General features: G+C 36.5%; 1 long non-coding RNA gene across 1 annotated transcript in view; it reads right to left on the bottom strand.

The window, feature by feature from the left end:
• Window positions 1-19206, bottom strand: part of LOC308061005 — a 127341-nt gene that overhangs the window by 12156 nt on the left and 95979 nt on the right. The window contains exon 2 of the long non-coding RNA XR_013927014.1: window positions 1-19206. This exon is cut by the window's left edge and continues 12156 nt beyond it; it is cut by the window's right edge and continues 34557 nt beyond it. This is a non-coding gene — a long non-coding RNA (uncharacterized lncRNA).

Below are 19206 nucleotides of genomic sequence, written 5' to 3'. Positions count from 1 at the left end.
TTTTAATTGGCCCTGTTTGCCTATTCTTGAGTACATCTGATAAACTCGCTCTTGTCGCTTTGCAATAAAGTGAACTCTACTGATACTTACTTATTACCTGGTTTTGTGTGTGCACTCTGCTTTGTATTTTTTCAAGTCTTTTACTACTGTTCGTGCACAAGCAGATGGTTCTAGTTAAGTTGAGGCACAGTGTCAAAGTTACAGCTTCAAGCACAATTGCTTGTCCTATTGATATTTTGTATACATCGAGATTTTTTGCCGTCTGGGGAACCTGGAAGAACATTTCCTCAACACTCTGAATCAATTAGGGATTTTTGTTTTGTTTTGTTTTGTGCTGGGAATAATAGTGTGGACCCAGGTGCCCAGCCCTGAATTATTTCTACTTCAGTAAGTTTTTCATTTAAATACTTCACAAATATTAATGAACTCTTCAGAACACTTCTGTGAGAGAAGAAAGTCTTGCTGATAAGTAACTGAGACACAGTGTAATAAGGAGCTTTATTCAGGGCCACAACAGAGGTTATGAGACACCCTGCAATCAAACCCAGATTTTCACTGAGGTCTTACCTAAAAGATCATTCTTGTTTGAAGGCCAAATCATGGACTATTCACCCAAACAACATTCTCATTGGAATGACAGGGATCTTCCTTCTTACGTGAATCCTCTTGCAACTACATGGTGACTCTACTATGCATGGAATTAAGGTTTAGGGAAACTGCACTAAAATGACGTGCCCACTGGGAATGCACTGAGCCACTGGCAATTATTCCCCAGTAGGGAGCATGATTTCTCCCACAAAATTACTCAAGTTGAGCCACAACTCAAGCTGGGTAGAAAATTTGTCCTTTTGTAAGAGACATCCTGCTACTTTTAATTTAGCTGCTCTTTCTCCAGAAGAAATTAAAAGCTACATATGTCCAATTTCCCCAAGAGGGTATCATGCTGTCAAGCCCCATTACCATAGGGAAAAGAAACCAAATTTAAAACAAAACAAAACAACAACAAAAAAACCCAATGGAAAACTAGCCACAAAACAAAAGAGAAATTTACCTACTGTACAAATGACTGTAGCAATTTGAAATTGTCCACCAAATGCAAATATCAGGCTCTAAAGCACAAAAGCCACAGGCTACTCAGTCAGTAAAATGGTAAAAATGGGTCATTTCCAAAAGACCTAAAATATGGCTCAGCATTCACCCTGTACCATATTCCTACCTCTATTGAACTTACTGCCTTATGAGTCATTGGGATTGAGACAAAGTAAGAGGGAAAAAGGCATAATGATCTTCAAATAAAATATCTTTTTTTCTAATGACTGTCTTCAGGTTTCCATCCCAGACTTGGATGAGGTTCTGTCATTTGTCCCGTATGAATTTCAGTATCAGCTTTCTCAGTGGAACCTCTTCATGTTTATTGCCAACAGTAAGTTCCATTAAGTTACGGAGGTTGCTCTTTTATTTTCAGGAACTCTGGAGTCTTCACATTTCTTAATGTCATCTGGGGGTTTCAAATGCTTCCAGATAGGCACCTTTCCATTGACTTTAATGGGCTTTGCACCAGGCCATAAAACGCTGCCTTTGTTCTAAATTTTCTTTAACTAGCTGTTCCTTCAGGGGGCTGCTGCCTGCACCTTAAACACTAACAACTCTGCCTGGTGTCTTTGGTCCCTTTTGGCTGCTATTCTCAATAGCTGTGTCTTCAGGTGGAGCCTCCATTGAGGTTACCACCGTCTGAATCTGCCGCACCTCTCGTTAGTGACACCTGAAGTGTAGCCTCCCCACACACGCCACAGCCTGGCTGCGGCCTCCTGCTCTGCCTGATGGCTGCTGGTGGTCTGCAGACCCAAAAACTCCCATTCCTCTCTCCTGCTGGTACACTTGTCTGTGACTCGAGGTAGGTTTTGGCCTCACAGACTGGAAATCCCAGTATAAGGAAAGCAAACATTATGATTTAATTTATGAATTAACAATAGCCTGAGAAACAAAAGAGCTGATCAGGGGGTGAATTTCTTCAGCCTTTGCTTTGCTTTGCCTGAGCCACTGATGGAGTGGGAAGCCTAACTTCTACCGCTAAATAATACAGCAAATTCTGGGTGAGCATGTAATCACCACTAGCAGAAATTTAGCCAAAGTAAATAAAATTAATTAATTGATTAATTAATATCTTACATCTGCCTTCTCTTGCCTCCTCTACTATTACGGATAATTTGTCCTAAACAACTTGTCATTCCTGTTTGCACACAAAAAAGATGTGGTCTCTGTGCCGAATAACAGTCACAATTTAAGCACGATCTGGGCTGGATGCAGGACCAAGACAGAAGGATTAGTAGTAGTCTTGTCTCTGTGCCGTAGGCCCTAAATTACTAACAGAGAATGGATTTTTGTTTGCTGACAAGGGAGAGGTTTGTGCCATGACAACAAAAAGTCAGTTTTTCCCATCAAGTGCAACAAAACAATATTTATGAAATTTCAGGTTGTTAAGAATTTCTTTATGGTCTTTGAGACTGGAAAATATCTGTGAAGTTTAATGTGCACAGTACAAATGAAAATTTAATATTTATAGTATAGACAAGCTACAGAGTTCCACATAAGGTCATTTGGCAGGTGACTTTGCTAGATATCTGTTAGGATTGCTCTTAGAGGTATACTCTCTGTGCTGTGAATAGCATCTTCTGTGCAGATCTGTTAAGCAATAAAATTTGTCACTTTGTCGCTTTCCTGAGGACAAGAAGCAAAGAGGTAAGTTTTTTTCTTCTGAAAAGAAAATTACTGTTATAAAGCAGAAATACCCTGGCTTCTCATTTTCCATCCCACCTTTTAGTGAATATATGTGTCATTTGAAAACAAAAATTAAAAATTGAATAAATTGGAAGATACTTTCATAATATGAAAAGGTTTTAGCAGAATATGCTGTGTGATTCCTTGAGATATTTTTGATCAACAGAACAATGTAACTGCTCAACCTAAGATAAGTAAATAAGTGCTGGATGAGGGCATAGAGCATGAAACAAAAGTAGAAAAGAAGAAACCAAATATGTCTCTGTATTTGTGGTATTTATGGAACCAGACAGATTCAGTAAGGCAATCTTCTGCAGTGTATTGATAGATGAATTTTTGCTGCCCCTACTTTTCTCCTGCAATTTCACTAAATATTATTTCTCCTGTTGCTTTCATTCTTACTGATTCTTTGCTGCTTTATTTGTATTTATACTCAGAAGCTATAAAACAAATACAGAAGTGGCTAGGCTCTTTGCCACAGAATGTCTTTGTGGTTACTAGGGATTGCGCAGGCCTCTGAAAATAATTGTCTGTTAAGAATAAACATTATGCTACAAAAAGCTCATTTTGAAAACTGGAAAAGTTCTAGATTATAGACAGTTCAAGAAGAAATCTCAAAAGAATTTTTTTGTGTGATCTTAAAAAGCAATATTAAATATTTCCACAAATCCTTAGGGCAGAAATACTATTAATGTGTAGAAGTATGGGAAAGACCTTACATGTCACTTATGGCTCAGTAGGTCTTTCATTTCAAGATGAGACATCAAATGTGAATTTCTATTTCTTCTTTCAAAACTTTCTGATAGCAGCCTTAAGGCTGGGTCTAATAATTATTTTAATAAAAGTGCACTCTGTAATGTGAATCTAGAACATAAACTTAGTTAAAAGAGCCTGGAGACATCTATCAATTCTTGCTTCAGAAAATATAGTGTTATCTTATTTAAAGATCTTCAAAATCAGTTCAGTGGGTTGGGATAACAACAGATGCTTTACTGAAGTGGTGGCAAATTCACTGTGTTGGGACTGGTTTTGGAAAAGAGGATCCATTTGATCACGTGGATTTTGCAATGAAAGGTGTCAGTAGACTGCTGAGTGACTCTGGCAGCTTACAGGGAGAAGCTGCCATATACATTTTAATGGTAAATAATGTGCAGTTCATATAACTTGCAGCAGATCCCTTCAAATCAAGAAATTCCAAGACAGCTTGTACTGATCTCACTTTATAATACCTGTAAGACAATAGAGAATCTCAAGCCGAAAGGCTGAAATTACTAATATGTTGGAGTTTTTTTGGTGTCAAGCAACAAGACTGGAAATTTACGGGACTTTTTTCGTGTGACAGTGAACCTTCCTTGAAGAAGGCTATACCAAGAATTCAGACTATTGCATCGTTATCCTCCTAAATGCTTGAAATGGTTGCATATGTTGCTTATCTCTCCTTTCTGGCATTTTAGAAGCCAGCTGAAGCAACCTGGGTAATTAACAATTATGGTGGCCCTTCAAGAACTGGAATGATTAGGTAGGCAGAGGTGCTGATTTTTTATGAGATAGGTTCAAAGGTAAGTTGTAGTTTCTTGTGCTATCTAAAGAGTTACTTCTCATAAAAATAGTATTTTATTTGAAAAATTAAGGGCCAAGATAATAAAACAGCAGTCACTGAAGTAAGTTTCTAGATCTGACATTTTGCATTATTTTCCCCATGACTGACTCTGTCAACTACACCATGGCTTGAGTTTCCTTTAAGATGGGGGAGAAGAGAGGTTAAGGAGATAAGTGGAAGTATTTCTGCAACAATCTCACACCACTGCCCACATTAATTTTCAAAGAGGAATCAAAACAGTTCAATACAGAAGTTAGTCACTGATTGACCTTACCATCTCATGACCGTCACTTGCATTCTGTCAGCCATCTGTGCTTACCTTCTTTCCCAGCTACAGTGGATGTCATAGTATTAATTTATTTTCCTATATTTATATGAGAACCATTTGATCCATGGAAAGCTTAAGTTCTTGTCACTCCAGAGCTTTGTTTTACTAGGATACATACTAGGCAAAGTACACTGAATTCTCATTGCATTCCTTGTGATGGGTAAAGTCATCTTGATTGTACAGCTAATGACCTGGGATGCAAAGGCTGATGGAAGTGTGTTTTGCTTACGCATTGTGATCCACTCTCTTCTTATTAAGTGTACAACATTTTGACAGATGCAACTCCCTTCACTTTCAGCACAGTCTCTGCTTCCCAATATGGTCTGGTGTCCCTTAAGCTGTTTTTGAAAATTAAGAACTTCACAAAACAAAACTAAAAGAAAAGTGTATGATTTTCTAAAAAGAGCAAGTTAATGAGTCCTTCAGTATTTCCAGTATTTCAAGACAAGTTGTTTATTTTTTCCTTCAGATCTTTTGAGGTCTGCGAGACTTTCTTTAATGAACCAGAATTTAGCAATGGACCTTGTATACTAGAACTGATATATGGACAGGTAACATACCCTCTTCTAGATTTAGGATTCTCAAAGGTAATAATAAGACACTGGCAGCAGATAGTTTCAAATTACTTTTTCTTTCTAATTGGCAATTAGGTCTAATTAACTTTTAGTTAATATTCAATGATTTCCTTTAACAAATGGAACCCTGATGAGATCACATCTGTTATAGACCACTTGGTTTAAGTCTCCATTTTCTGCATATTTCTATCGTTTAAAATTAATTCAGCTTCAGACTAAAAGAAGATCATGTATCAGCTGGAATGAAAGTATGCATTTATCTAAAGTTACCATGAGTCCAGAAAACTGAAACAGTAATTTGAAAAATAGCATTGGTATGTAATTGTCAGGACTTGGCGTGGAAAACTTGTAGAGATCAAGCTGAAAGTTTTAATATATTGGAGGATTCTTTGATATTAGTTGGATTCTTTTTTTGAAGTGATTTATAATATTGCTCTGATTCTTAGACCCAGTGGATAGAAATTTAAAAGGTCATGTCCTTAATTACTAGCTTCAGGGAGAAAAATAGACCTCTGGATAAATACTTATTCAAAGCAAGCTGAAGATTCTGTCTCAATGTATATATAGTAAATATATTTTGCTGATGGATCTTAGAAATTAATGTTAAAATCTACTTGAGTCTCTCAGGATGAGGAACTGGAAATAGCAGATTACATTATATTAATGAGACATGAACAAGCAAATAAGTATACTTAAGTCTTTTAGGAACTCAGCTGCAAAATTTTATCCTTACATGGACAGTCCAGCTAACAAAAATAGAGCTGTTTGCATGAGCACAGAATATTTGTCTAAGTGAAGGTTTGCAGGACAGTCATTAGGCACATTTTGTTCCCTTAGCTTTCCAGGCACTGATTTCATTCAATATCTATTTTTGTTTATTGCTTTTTTATTTTCTCACATTGCATTAATATGTGTCATGGCTGGATTTTTTTTGCTCCTCACCCTATGTTTTTCCTTCTGTTTCTATCCCACTGAGTGTGTTTTGTGCAATCTCTAAGTAAAATAACATGCAAGTAAATCCTCGGAGACTGTCTCTATTTTAATCCTACTGATTAGGAAGAATTTTCTAACTTGTTTTTTCATCAGTTCAGTATTTAATAGATATACAGGTATTGCTCATCTTATGTGGATTAAGGGACATTTTGGCCAGCAGAGCAATATCTTACTACTAGAGGAAAATTCTTATCATACAGGCCACAAAATTAAAGTTTGGGTATGACTTGGTTTTTGTATTTGAACATCAGATTCTCTTTCCATCAAAAAAAATTAAAAAATTTAAACTTTGCTTGAAGAACCAAAGCAAAACAAAAACGTCAGCGCACAACATTTTTATTGTTAAAATGTGGTGCTAAAGTTCATGCAACAAGCAAAATTTACAGTGGTACAAAGCTACATAGAGTAGCTGGATGGAAATAGCAGAAGTCATAATTCTTTGTATAAACACCATATGTCATGAAAGTTTGTTTTGGCTTAAATATAGGGTCGCTATGTATCAAACCTTTGCCACTTCATTTTTGCAATTCAGGATTTATTTTTTCTCCTGTCTTTTGACTTGAACTCTAGTTGCTTGAATGCAAAAAAATAAAAGAACTTTCCTCAAAATCAGCAGTGTGCTACTGTCACATTTCTCTACCTAATTTGGATCTCAAATTTCACCTTTCCCTTGGATATGATAGGCCTAGTTCAACTCTCGTTTGCCATGGTTCATGCTGATGTGAGTACACTGACACTGTAGAATTACTTCCAACTTTCATCTGTGACAGTGAAATGGGAATGATGGCTGCTCAGTTTGCTGCCAAACTCTTCTGTAATGTAATCTCATTAATTTCCAGAAGTCAAGTAAGTCTTGGTCAAGTGGAGTCCTTCCAAACACAATCCCACAAGTGCTTAGGAAAAGAGTAAGTATATGATAGTCTGTGAAATATGTTTTAATCCAAAACCAAAAAAAAACCCCAATCCTCCAAACCTTGAATTCCTATTTTTATATTTAAATGCACTGTACAGGTTCTGTACTTCATTCTTAAAAGCAAGGTCCTAGCATCTTAGAAAAATGTAGAATATGATAGTACTTCTTATGAAAGTATGGTTGTTAATTAGTTCTAATGCTTTGCCTAGAATAGGCTTTTGTTAATTATATATGCCTAGGTTAAATATTAATGGTTAGCATTTATAAAGAGCTTTGCATTTTTTTAAGTACTCAGCAAACATAAACTAATTATATGTCACAATATCCTGTCTAATTAGATGACTGTGTAATTTCCCCACTAGATACATTATTTTTCACTTCCTGTCACTGAACTATTGTGTAGTATTGCTTTACATTGCTTAATGGTTTGTTTCCATTCCAGGAACGATTGATGTAGAAGGAAAAAAAAAAAACATGAAAGCTGCCCGTGAAATTTCATTTTCTCATTGGAAAATCCTATGCTTGTAGTTTAATTGAAGGAAAGAGTCCATTTTGCTGAAGCTCCTGAACAGGTGGGGGGGGGGGGGGGGAAAGGTGGTTTCTTTGTGCAATGTTACATATGGTGTTTTCCATACAAAGTATTTTGGAAAGTCTTTTTGCTCCCAAAGTTTGGTTTCTGTATACTAAATAAAAAGAAACACACCTTATATGTCCCCTTTTGCAGGAATCTTTCGAAATCTTTCATACTTCTGGATTCTGGCCTAACCCGCTCTCTACTGCTCAGAAACACTTGCAGCTTGTGGTGTATATAGCATGAACAGATCTTCTGTGCGTAATTCTGGACAAAATACATGTTCCCTTTGATCTTAACATTATTAAAATGGTATTCACTGATACCTGTATATTTGTCTGCCTATTTTTTTGTTACCCATTTTTAACATTTCTGAAGACTACAGTTCTGGGATCAGTTTGAAATGGAAAAATGACATTTGTACCTTGAAAATTCAAGTGATATCATTAAATTGAAAATAGCTTATCAGTAAATACCTTACGTAGTGTCTATCTGAGCTTAGCTTTATTGGAAATGGTGAATTTTGCTAATTTTCTCTTCCCTTTATTTGTCATGTGAATGCTGAGATACATCTGTGACAACTGATGTCACTGCCTTTGCCGAATGGCAAATTGTTTTGGAAATATGTTACATCAATGTACCAAGAGTGACTTAAAAATGGATTTCAGAAAACTTGTTTCTTTCTTTCATGTAGGATGAGACCTGTGTCTTAAGATACACCTGTCTGTGATATACCCTGCCACTAAACTACACCTTGGTATTTACCATATAAGCTTGAAGGAGCTTCTCTGCTTATGTTTTCGTGACTCGCATGTGTCAGACCCAGAGTTTGTTAAGATACTACTAAAGCTACAAGATTTTCTTTTATGATTTCTTATTTGAACAGGAAATAACTTGAGTCAGGACCTTTCTTCTTCCACAGAACAGCATCCTGGATACTGGGACATAAAAAGCCGTTTATGCACCATGGGCAGAATGAACAGCCATTTTTTCTTAATGCTTGGCAAGGTTATGAAGTTGTCAGTTTTAGTTGTTGCTCACAGTTGTCAATTTGCTCAAGCAGATCCTTGGCACCAGAAGGTGACATGGCATCTTTCACTGAGGCACTAACAAATAAATACATCTACACAAGAATTTTTCTTCTTTAAAAGAATGTCTAATGGTTAAATTCCTCATCTGTGATTTTTAGAAGGAGCTATGGCAATGAATGAAGTGCTCAAATCCCACTGAAAGTCAAACATATAAAACTCTTAGGCACTTAAATGTTAGTAATGCCTGTTCCTAGGACTTGACAACATAACAATTGTTCAAATCAGAAAACATGTAAGAGCAAAGCATTGGTGAAAATTAGGCAACTTATTTAGGTACTCAGGGAAGGACTGAACTGTAGTGGCAATTCTGACCCTAAATCACTTAAATATTTTGATCATGGTACCAAAAAAGCTCATCTGAAATTTACATTTCTGGTTATTTGGACAATGCAGTTAAGTCATCTTTGCCACTATTTCTGAAGAAAGAACTATTTCATTCCTTGTGTAGACTGTGGTAAACACATGTATATGATGAAAAGAAAAAGGAAAGATCCATCTGTGCTCCTCACAACAGCAGCTTCAGTAAACGCAGAAGCATGAGTATGTGAAGTTTGTGTTTAAGGAAAAAGGTAAAGGAAGAAAGGTTTTCCAAAGCTGATGTTCTAGGGAGGTAACTATGCTGACTTATTTTTTGTTTCTGAGTCTGTCCAATTTAGATTTATTAGACACATCAAGGAAGCTCTGTGTCTTTTGAGGAGCACTGCCTATTGAAGTTACAGCTCTCGGGTTATGCAGGTCCTGCACCCTTTCTCACTCAACCCCTATTCATGTTACAGAGTTAGTTACGGGCAGGGTGAGTGTACCTAATTCATAAACAGATAGATTCCAAAGGTTGTGGCAAAGCACAGCTGCAGTGCAAACAGATATTAACATTCCCACAGCTTTAGAAATATGGTATTACAGCTCATGGAATTTAATAGAGTGCTACGCATTCAATTCCTGTGTCACTGATGTTATTATACATATGTTAGAAATCCCATCTGAAAGGTACAGATTACTTCAGTGCCTTTTGTTAGTCACTAACTCTTTAGAAACCATATGGAGTGGGATTTTTCAAAAGCATGTACCATGGATTTAACTCTGCTCGAGTTCAAACTGGAGACAGTTTTATCATCAGCTTCAGTGGAACCTGAGGTAGGGCAGCACCAGCTGCTGTAGAAGATCCAATCCTTTACGCTCATTGAAGGAAAGATGACAGAGGCACTCATTCTAGATTTAAGTCAATGGGATCTTTGGGTGTGAAAAAAACTAGTCACTGGCTCTTGTGAAAGAAACGGGACCTCAGCAATAGGTCTTCAGAGAATGACTTTGGCTTCAGCCATGCGTATAGACATGTTGACATAGGCTCTTCATTTCAAACAGTTTTGAGGAGCATGTGTGTTGGTGCATTAAGAGTCCTGCTGCAGGATCCAGTTCTGAAGGATGTGGTAAGAATGAGCTTAGTGGCATTCATTTTGACTTCTAATGCCTACCTTCCCAGACAATATTACACAGTATGGTTTTAAGTAATATATGAAATGGCAAAAAGTGCTCAATAGTTACCTTAAAGCTAAGATTCTGCTAAAGCATAAGACAAGTAAGGGTGGGCAAGTGAACACTTTCAAACCTCTGTGGATTATACAGCATTTATAATAACAAAGAATTAAAGCCAAATCCACAGGACATCGACTGCTTTTGTATCTCAGAAGAACCTTTGGGGGACTGTATACTTTTTAGAGGTAATTCAAATTCACATATAGTCCTGCTCCCAGAGCACATCTTGAGTGCAAAGTAGAACACCACCGCTACTGGCCTCTCCTAGCTATTCTAGAGTGCTTTTCCAAAGCAAGTTAATAACAAATTACATGAAACTGATCAAAGAGTTACATCCCATTTCCAAATGTGCTGGAGAAATATAAAAAAAATAATATTTTAGATAAAAATCAGGCACTATCATTTTAGTCTGAAAGCATTTCACATCACTTGTAAAGCTGAATGACTACAGAAGTGAAGGGCAATAATGAACTGATATTCTGCTTCAAGTCAGATTAAATTTTAAACAAATATCTGTATATAGATGGAGATTTATGGAGGAGTCTAAGGAGAAAAAGCTTGATATGCATTAATACAAGTATACTAGACAAATCTCCAACTTAACCCCAGAGTATTCACCTTATACACAGTGTATTAGTATTTAATTTTACCTGAATATTCCTTTCTTTGTTGTTTCAGTCCTTTTGCACAACCTCTTGGGATATATATTTTTCATGGTATTTTGTTTCTATCCTAATATTTCAATGTGTTTTATTTGCCTCCTTCTGTTCTTCTCCTCTTCTGTTGGTTAGTTTTTGGAGGTTGTTTTTTAGACTTCCTTGAGATAATGAACCACAAAAGCCTGGCAACCTAGTGATGCAGTGTCTGTATGATACCTTCAAGACCTGAAACACAAGGCAACCTTCTAAAATTAAGCAATATGCTATCTTCTTTTTCCTTCCAAACCCATATTAAACTTCAGTCCTCAGGTTACATAGGTCTTCAATAAACACTTTCTCCATAACAGAATATTTTGAGGCAAATCATTTCTGTGGTCTGGCTTCCTGCCCAGCTCACAAGAACAGCAGGTTGGGTCAGTTTCTTCCAGGTTTCTAGGTCCACAGTATTTCTTCTGAATAGACATGGCATGCATTTCATGGGGCAAAATGCTAGACTGTCGTACACTCAGAGCGGGGCCTGAGGGGAGGTTGACCTACTAGCCATGCATTTAGCCCTTGACTCAGCTTTGAGCCATACCTAACCAAATGGGCTACCCCCGGGAAACGTAAAAGTTCTTATAGCTTCATGCAGCCTTTCCTGCATGAAATAGATGATGGTGAAAGTTTGTATCTGACCCTAAAATATAAATCAATATTATGCTACTAGATTTACCTTGACAAAAGAAAGCGAGCAGGCTATCATTATTCCAGCACTGAATATTCTTATTTTCGTAAATTATAAATACTACTTTTTCCTCTCCACCTTCAGTCTTAAGAATGTGGTTTCACATTTCATTTAATGCTAAATGGTTCATTACATAGAGTAGCAACTTAGTTCTCTTATTATGGTGTTATCTTTCAGTTTGTCAAAATATGTCTACTTGATAAGAAATCTGACAGAAGTTGCTTATGATGGGATCACTAACAGCCATCAGTTTCTCTCTAGCAAATGAAACTGTAACCATGGAAACGGCCTTTTTTTGCCAGAATGAAAATGAGACAGCACTCTGCTGCAGCCATTAGTAGAATACACAAATGTCCCTCAAGGCAAACATCTAAAGCAAATGGACTGCAAAGTAAGGAGCACTAATTTCTATTTATTTAGGATTTGTAAACCTAGCAGAGCAAGATATTAACAAAGGAACAAACAAAAGGAGGTTAAAAAAAAGAAGTTTGTATTTTTCTTTCCATTTACAAAACCCCTCATTTTAAATAAAAATACTTTATTCTCGTTTTATAAGTATAAGCTTAAATAGTACTATAACAATGCACGTAGATAATTCTGTGGTTTGATTATGCCTCTTCTATGCAGAACATAATTAAAAAAATATACACTAGAAGAATGGTTGGGGATTTTTCAGGTTTTGGAAATGCATATTTTAATGCAAAAGTATTAAAAATACTGAGTGTGAGACTTTTTTCTTTCCCACACTCTTCAATTTTCAAACAATCCTGTTCATGTGGATAAGATACACCAAGGCTGATAATAAGTCTATTCTGAACACTATCAGCGGTCAGCCACAGGCTGTCAAAGACCTTTGAAGTGTCAGAATCTTCTTACTGTCCTCTTTATTCAGTACTACGCCCCTCTTGCTACAAACTATTTACTGAATGCATAGATTCTTTTGACAGACTCGGAATAAGTGAGGGGTCTGAAACCATCTACGATGTTCATCAGTAAGATGTATCTTAACTTGTTTGCCTTCTCCTTTCACATCAAAAATCATAGTTACTCTGGGAACAGCAATGTCTAGCTTCTGTTCTATTTCCAGCTCACTGAATAAACTAAAGATACAATTTTCCACTAGGATAATTAGTTCGTTAACCAAAACTGTTTAGGTATTTAATTCATAGCTAGCAATGGATTGGAATCATCATGACAATTACTTACAAATACCTTGGGGTGCTTCAAATGCCTGTGTGTCTGTAAATATGACAAAGTGACATGCTGTTACAGCCACTTTCAGAGAGCTGTTTCCTATAGTGTGATTAGAAATACCCACTGTTGTTCTGATATGTTTCATGTAGGTCAGGGTTAAGACATACTTCTGGAAGAAGTTGCCTACTGCCAGCTTACTGGCTGTAGCTGTAGAAAAATAAAGAACGGGCAATAACAGGGTAGGAATACTAACCTGAGAAGGCTCTAAAGGAAAAGTGTTCGAGCTTTGATAAACTTACACTGTTTGACCTTTATGGCTTTGTAAGTGTGTTAGCCATGTCACAAATGAACCAACACAGGTAATGAAAATGACATGGCAAAGACCGCTGCCTCACTGGAAAGTTACTTGGCTTTCCTACCTACAAAATGCCCCTAAAATACCCCTTCCCAAATCAAAGGTACATGTTAAAAGAAACATGAAAAAAGGGAGAGGTGTCTTGAATTTTGGTTTTGCTTGATAGTGGTTTTTAATTGTCCTAAGCATATTTTTGGCCATATGTATGGATATATATATGTATACTCACATAGACACATACATAAAGTAACAATAGTCAATTAACATTGCAGGTACGTTTGCAAAAAGCTTTTTCAGACTCAATTTTATATCTTCCTGAGTAGATGTATGTTTGGGAGAAAGCAAACAAATAAACAAATCTTGATATATTAGAAAACTAGTGCGGTGGGTGGTGGGGGTGGAATACACAAATAGCTTTATTTTCTATCTTCTATTATAAAAGCATAGTACTGACCTTTTGAGGAAAAGAACACATACCCAGACATAGCACCAGTTAAGTGCAGTGCTTGCACATATTAGTATATGTAATAGTTAATTAAAATTGGCAAAATTTCCAAGTAAATAGGTTTGTTATTGGCTGCTGGAAGCTGACAGCTGGAGTTATAATTCTCTTTAGTCCAGACATCAGAAAAAGCTTTAGCTGAATAATACTAACCTAGCCTGAAACTCCAGCTCTAGAAAAATCAAAAAGATCAGTTAGCAGCTGAAATGTCTAGTAGCAAAATACATTTGATGTTAGAGGACAGAAAATAGATGATGTATATGGCCACATTCTCACTATTTGCATTACATTTCAAATTCAGTCACCTTTATCACCACCTAATACAGTCTCTTTGTAGTTTATGATACAGACCTTTACTAGTTGCCCATGACTTGTTATTTCCCTACAAGATGGTGAAATATACCACTAATTATATTTTAAAACCCCCAAATCTATGCAAATATTATGATGTTTAAACTAAATGTGACAGTGATATTCTATTGCTCAAGTAGTTTAGTGTTCTGTATTATGGCCATACATATGTACTGGGTAATTTGCTTCTCAGCTTTCAACAGAGCATTTATATTTGTCCCATAATCCTGAATTGATCCAATACACTCAAGACAACTAAACTGAGAGAATACCTCTCCTAGGGTCCTTCAGTATTCAATAAGATGAGAGAAGCTCACATAGAGAACGATTCGGCCACCGAAAATCTAAATGACATCTTGGAGGTGCTTATTTTTTCCATTGACCATATACAGGGCTGACAGCTGAGTTCAGGTAGTGCCTAAAAGCAAGTGGATGAGCGTTCTGTAGAAGTAGGATAGGTCACCTCATATCTAGAGAAGAACAGTTCAAACATTTGCAGTCAACCTAAAGATGCACGGGTCCGAAGCACATTTTGTCACAGCAGCAGCACCATTGATATTGCTACTGTGCCACTCCTGTATGAACAAAAGCAAGAAAAAGAAGAAAATGCGAAGAAAAAATCAGATCAGCTAGCAGGAAGAAGAGAGAGAGTGGTGTTCCTTTTAACTGTACTATAGACGTTTTCCCCTTTGAGCCTAGCTCTGAAATAAAGCTAATTGTGCCAGGAGAGACATGGCTGGATCTGCAAGACCTGGCCCCTTGGTACATAAATTCCAGTGGGCATGTGCCATGCATTCACCCAGAGGCACCCACTCACTGCAGGGCACAGAGCTTCTGCACAACAAATTCAGTTTTACCTGTCATTAATACTGCATTGGGCAATGTTCTTCATCAAGTAAATCAACAAGTTGAAATACATCTTAGGAAAGCTTCTAGATTGATTTCTTCAACAGATCGTTCCTCACTGGACTTTACTGAGCATTTCTGCTTACCCTAACAACACCAGATCCCACAATACTGTCAAGCACTATGGGTACAGTGCTCTACTGCATATGGTTATATTGAAAAAGGAACTTTATATGTAGCTTATGGCCTCTGGTAACTTCAGTTATTTCTGTCATGAAGAGCTTTTTGTGATTGTATGACAAAACAGGAATGCTTTTTCACAGTTATAGAGACAAGTTATTTTCAAACAAACAAGTTAGTTTAATTCCTGCCTCACAGAAGTGATGAGAAGAGCTCCAGATACTATATGCTCTTTGGATTCAGAAATTACTAGGTTGCATCTTGCTATTTTCATTGGTCCTGATAATGACCTTAGTGATGTTTATTGCTGTTTATTATTTTTTACAATTGATTATGAAAGGATTGTGCTTTATAATGTAAGAAAACTCTTTAAAAAAAAGGATGTGAATAAGTGTGCCTGTTTCAAAGAGCAGATGGAAACAGGATGTTTGACACTTTGTTTAAGGAAATATATTTTAAAGATCTAATTATGTCTATTATCAGTGCTGTTCTTTGGGACTATATACACACTGACTATCCTTACCTGGCTGTAGTGTCCTGAGATTCTTAGATGAATCACTTATAGAAATTTACCTCTTCCTACTGCTCTATAAAGAGACTAGAAGGTTTAACTTCTTACTCTGAAGAATCACATCAGTTCAACACCTAAAGCCAGGCAGTCTTAAAAGCAAACCTTGACAAAGGATCATTGCTTGTTCACACAGTTTGTCCCTTTCCCCCAGACCAGAAGAGCAGGTTAGGAACAAAGTTCTTGCTACATATAAGTATGCTACTTTGGTTCCAAACGTGATTTCAGTTTTTGCATTGGCAGATACTATCCTGCCTGAGTGCACAAGGTGAGTATCTGCATCATTTGGACCATTAAGTTCAGGAATGGCCACTGAAATTACTCATGTTTCTTCATTAGTGCAGCATCAGTACTTCAATGAATATAAAAGAGAGTATTCTCCTGACTGATTTTGTGGTTTTCAGTAGGCTTGGGCATCTGACGGTACTTTAGGAGCTGTGCTATCTGTTTTCGCTTGGAGTAGTCTGGACATCATGAATGTCTTACAGGTTTTCCTTAACAAGTGAAAACACTACAGTTATCAAATAAAATAAATTGATAAGCAATGGGGATCTGCACAGAGAACATTAAAAGGAAGATTGATCAATAAATCTGGTTACTTTTAATTGCTCTAGTACATGTATTATAGTGATACGCTCCCTGACATAAAAAAAAAAAAAAACTGGTTTCAAAACACTAGGATAAATTACAGGGAAGCCCATTGTTGCAATTGCTGCAATGAATATAATTTCAAGTCATTTTAAAACCTTTTATATAACAAACTACAAAAGTAATCATGTGAAGAAACTAATTATAGGGAATATAGAAGTCTGAAGATCTCCCAGTCTAAAAGATCCCAGGTCTGTACAGTTTGATATCTAATACATTGTTGGGCTCACAGACAGTATGTCTGTAGGGATCTGATCATGATAATCCTCGGTTTGTTTCAAATAAACCTCTGCTCTCCTGTGCTGAGCTTCCTACAGCTGTGCAATAGCTTTTGCCTAGAAACACTGCCAAGAAGGAGCACAGTAACAGGGGTCAACTCCAGCCATGAACTTTATGAATTGTTTAGTGGCACATTAAAGGACAGCATCAAGTTCACTTACAAGCTTTGAAATGATCTTATTTCTAGCCTGGGCAGGTGGATGATTCCCTGTACATTTGACTCACTTGGTCAAGATTTAACCCATTGTCTCTTACAGCTATATCCTCTGCAAAAGTCTCTACTTTCTGCTTTTTATACTTTACATCAGTTTTACCAGAAAACCAAGTTGGGGGGAATCTGAAGAATGTTTAAGATGCGCGGATATTGCTAATGCACAAGGCTGCTTCTTGGCTTTTTGACCCCAGTGCCAAGTCCAGGAGAGATGCCCTTCTCTGCAGAGTTGTTTCAGACTGGAGAACCACCTAGTTCAAACCATGACACACATGGCGTTTCAGGCTCAACTGTAACAAGAGCAAGGATCCTGGTTTCTTTGGTGTTGACCTTTTCAATGTCTTGGAAAAATAAAACAGATTTACCTAGTTCAGTGATGTGCAGTTACAGGTAGCTGAAATTTGTGGCATCTGCTTTGCCAATCTTCAGCTTATACTCAAAAAACAAACAACCCACCAAAGAATTAAATTTTGCAGTGTCAACTTTCACAATGTCAGTACTATTACCTATCCACCTAGCAGATATTAAATTTACCCTTGAATAAACTCTAAATACAAGGTTCAACTGAATCCTCATGAAAGTATGAACTTGGTTGCTCCCTGAGCAAAATCAGCTCCACTTTCGTATCACCCTTAAAATACAAAGCTGATCTTTTTGGGGGGATGTGGAACCAAATAGACAAAACAACAGCCAAAATAATATTTTTTATCTAGAAATGATTAAGTCAAAATCCAGCTTCTCTTTTTTTAAACTTCATCGTCAGGTTGACACTTGCACTTTATCTGGGAAAGTTGTGCCAATAAATTTGCAAGCTAGCAGAGAGAGAAGAGGATGACCCATTGACCACAAACTGATGGGTGCTAGCATTATTATGATAGCAGTGCAATCCCACAGTCCCTTAGTGTATGAATCAGATTCAGCATATCCATATAGATCATATCCATGCAAGTGCGCTTTTTTTTTTTTTTCCTGTTATGTAGCTAATTGTTTTCTTTTTTTTTCCCCTCCTGTTAAACTTGGCAAGAGGAGGGATGCTGGAAGCATGAGTTGTATTGGGCTGAGTCTATTGCTTCCACCTACTGTTATTGCTGATACCTCCTCAGACAGGACACCTTTTCTTGGCCAAAGCTGCGTTAACATTTATAGAGCAGTAACACCAATTATGGAAGTTTAAACACATAATTCAGGTGCATTTAATGGAGCTGAAATGGCTATTGAGCCTATCAGAATAGTCTTACAGGAGTTCTGGAGGACAGCTTTGTGAATAACTGACTTTTTTGATCAAGTGGATAAAGAGCAATCATTTGGAAAAAATAATGTGGACATTTATAATATTCCCAGAAAAAAGAGATCTGAGACTTTATTTTCAGGTTGACCAAAATATTAAATATTCAGGGGATCATCTTAAAAAGTGGTAATTTTTTCTAAATGAAAAGTTGTTTTGAAATGAAAAAAATCAAAACATTCCACTTGAAAATGTCACAGTGAAGTGTTTTGACTTTTTAAAATGTTTTTAGTGAAAAATGATAAATTATACATGAATTTGTGGATTGTTTCATCATCTCAGACATGCATTTTAGTTAAAAGAAAGTTACAGCTGCCTTCATAGGTTTTTTCTCATGTCTCCAGTAAGCAATTTTTTCCTCCCCAGTTTTTGTCTTTTAATTTGTTTGACATTTAACATATATAGCTATCATAAATCTCAACAATTTGAACCATGTGATTGTGTTAAAAGTAGATCTGACTTCACTGAAAAGTAATACATTCATAGACACACAGACATACACAAACACACACACAGAGACGGACAGTTTCTGTTCTGAGTTACATTAGTTTAGAACTGAATAATTATTCTAAATTAAAATGAGTTATTTTGGAATAAAAATGATAAAAGGTTTAGAGCATTGTGCTGGTAGTTATTGAGAAATCTGTGAAAAGTCATGGCATGACCTATTGGGTGCTCAACAACATCTACATAATTACTGCAGCAATTATTGCAACGTTTTCTGTACTGTATTGTATGATATAGCTTCCAAGATAGAAATTAAATACTGACATAATGTTATTTCTGTTTTCAAAGAGTTATTTGGACAGCTAGGGAAATAAGGTAGCATTCAATTTTAGTTTTAAGCTAAAATACAATTGAGACCTGTGATTACTAAAAAACATTACTGAGCTTGAACCTGCTATTTCCTCCTATATTTCTCAATTTATCTGATTTATATTTGGGTAAAATCAAATCCTGAGAGGAGTAATTTCTGATTAGATCATATCTGTTATTTAGTGTCTGTGGTGATTTAATGCAAT

Source organism: Falco punctatus, assembly GCF_963210335.1.
Source record: "Falco punctatus genome assembly, chromosome: 3".
Lineage (NCBI taxonomy): Eukaryota > Metazoa > Chordata > Aves > Falconiformes > Falconidae > Falco > Falco punctatus.
The sequence above is the reverse complement of the archived record's forward strand: the minus strand, read 5'-3'. Positions and strand labels throughout refer to the sequence as shown.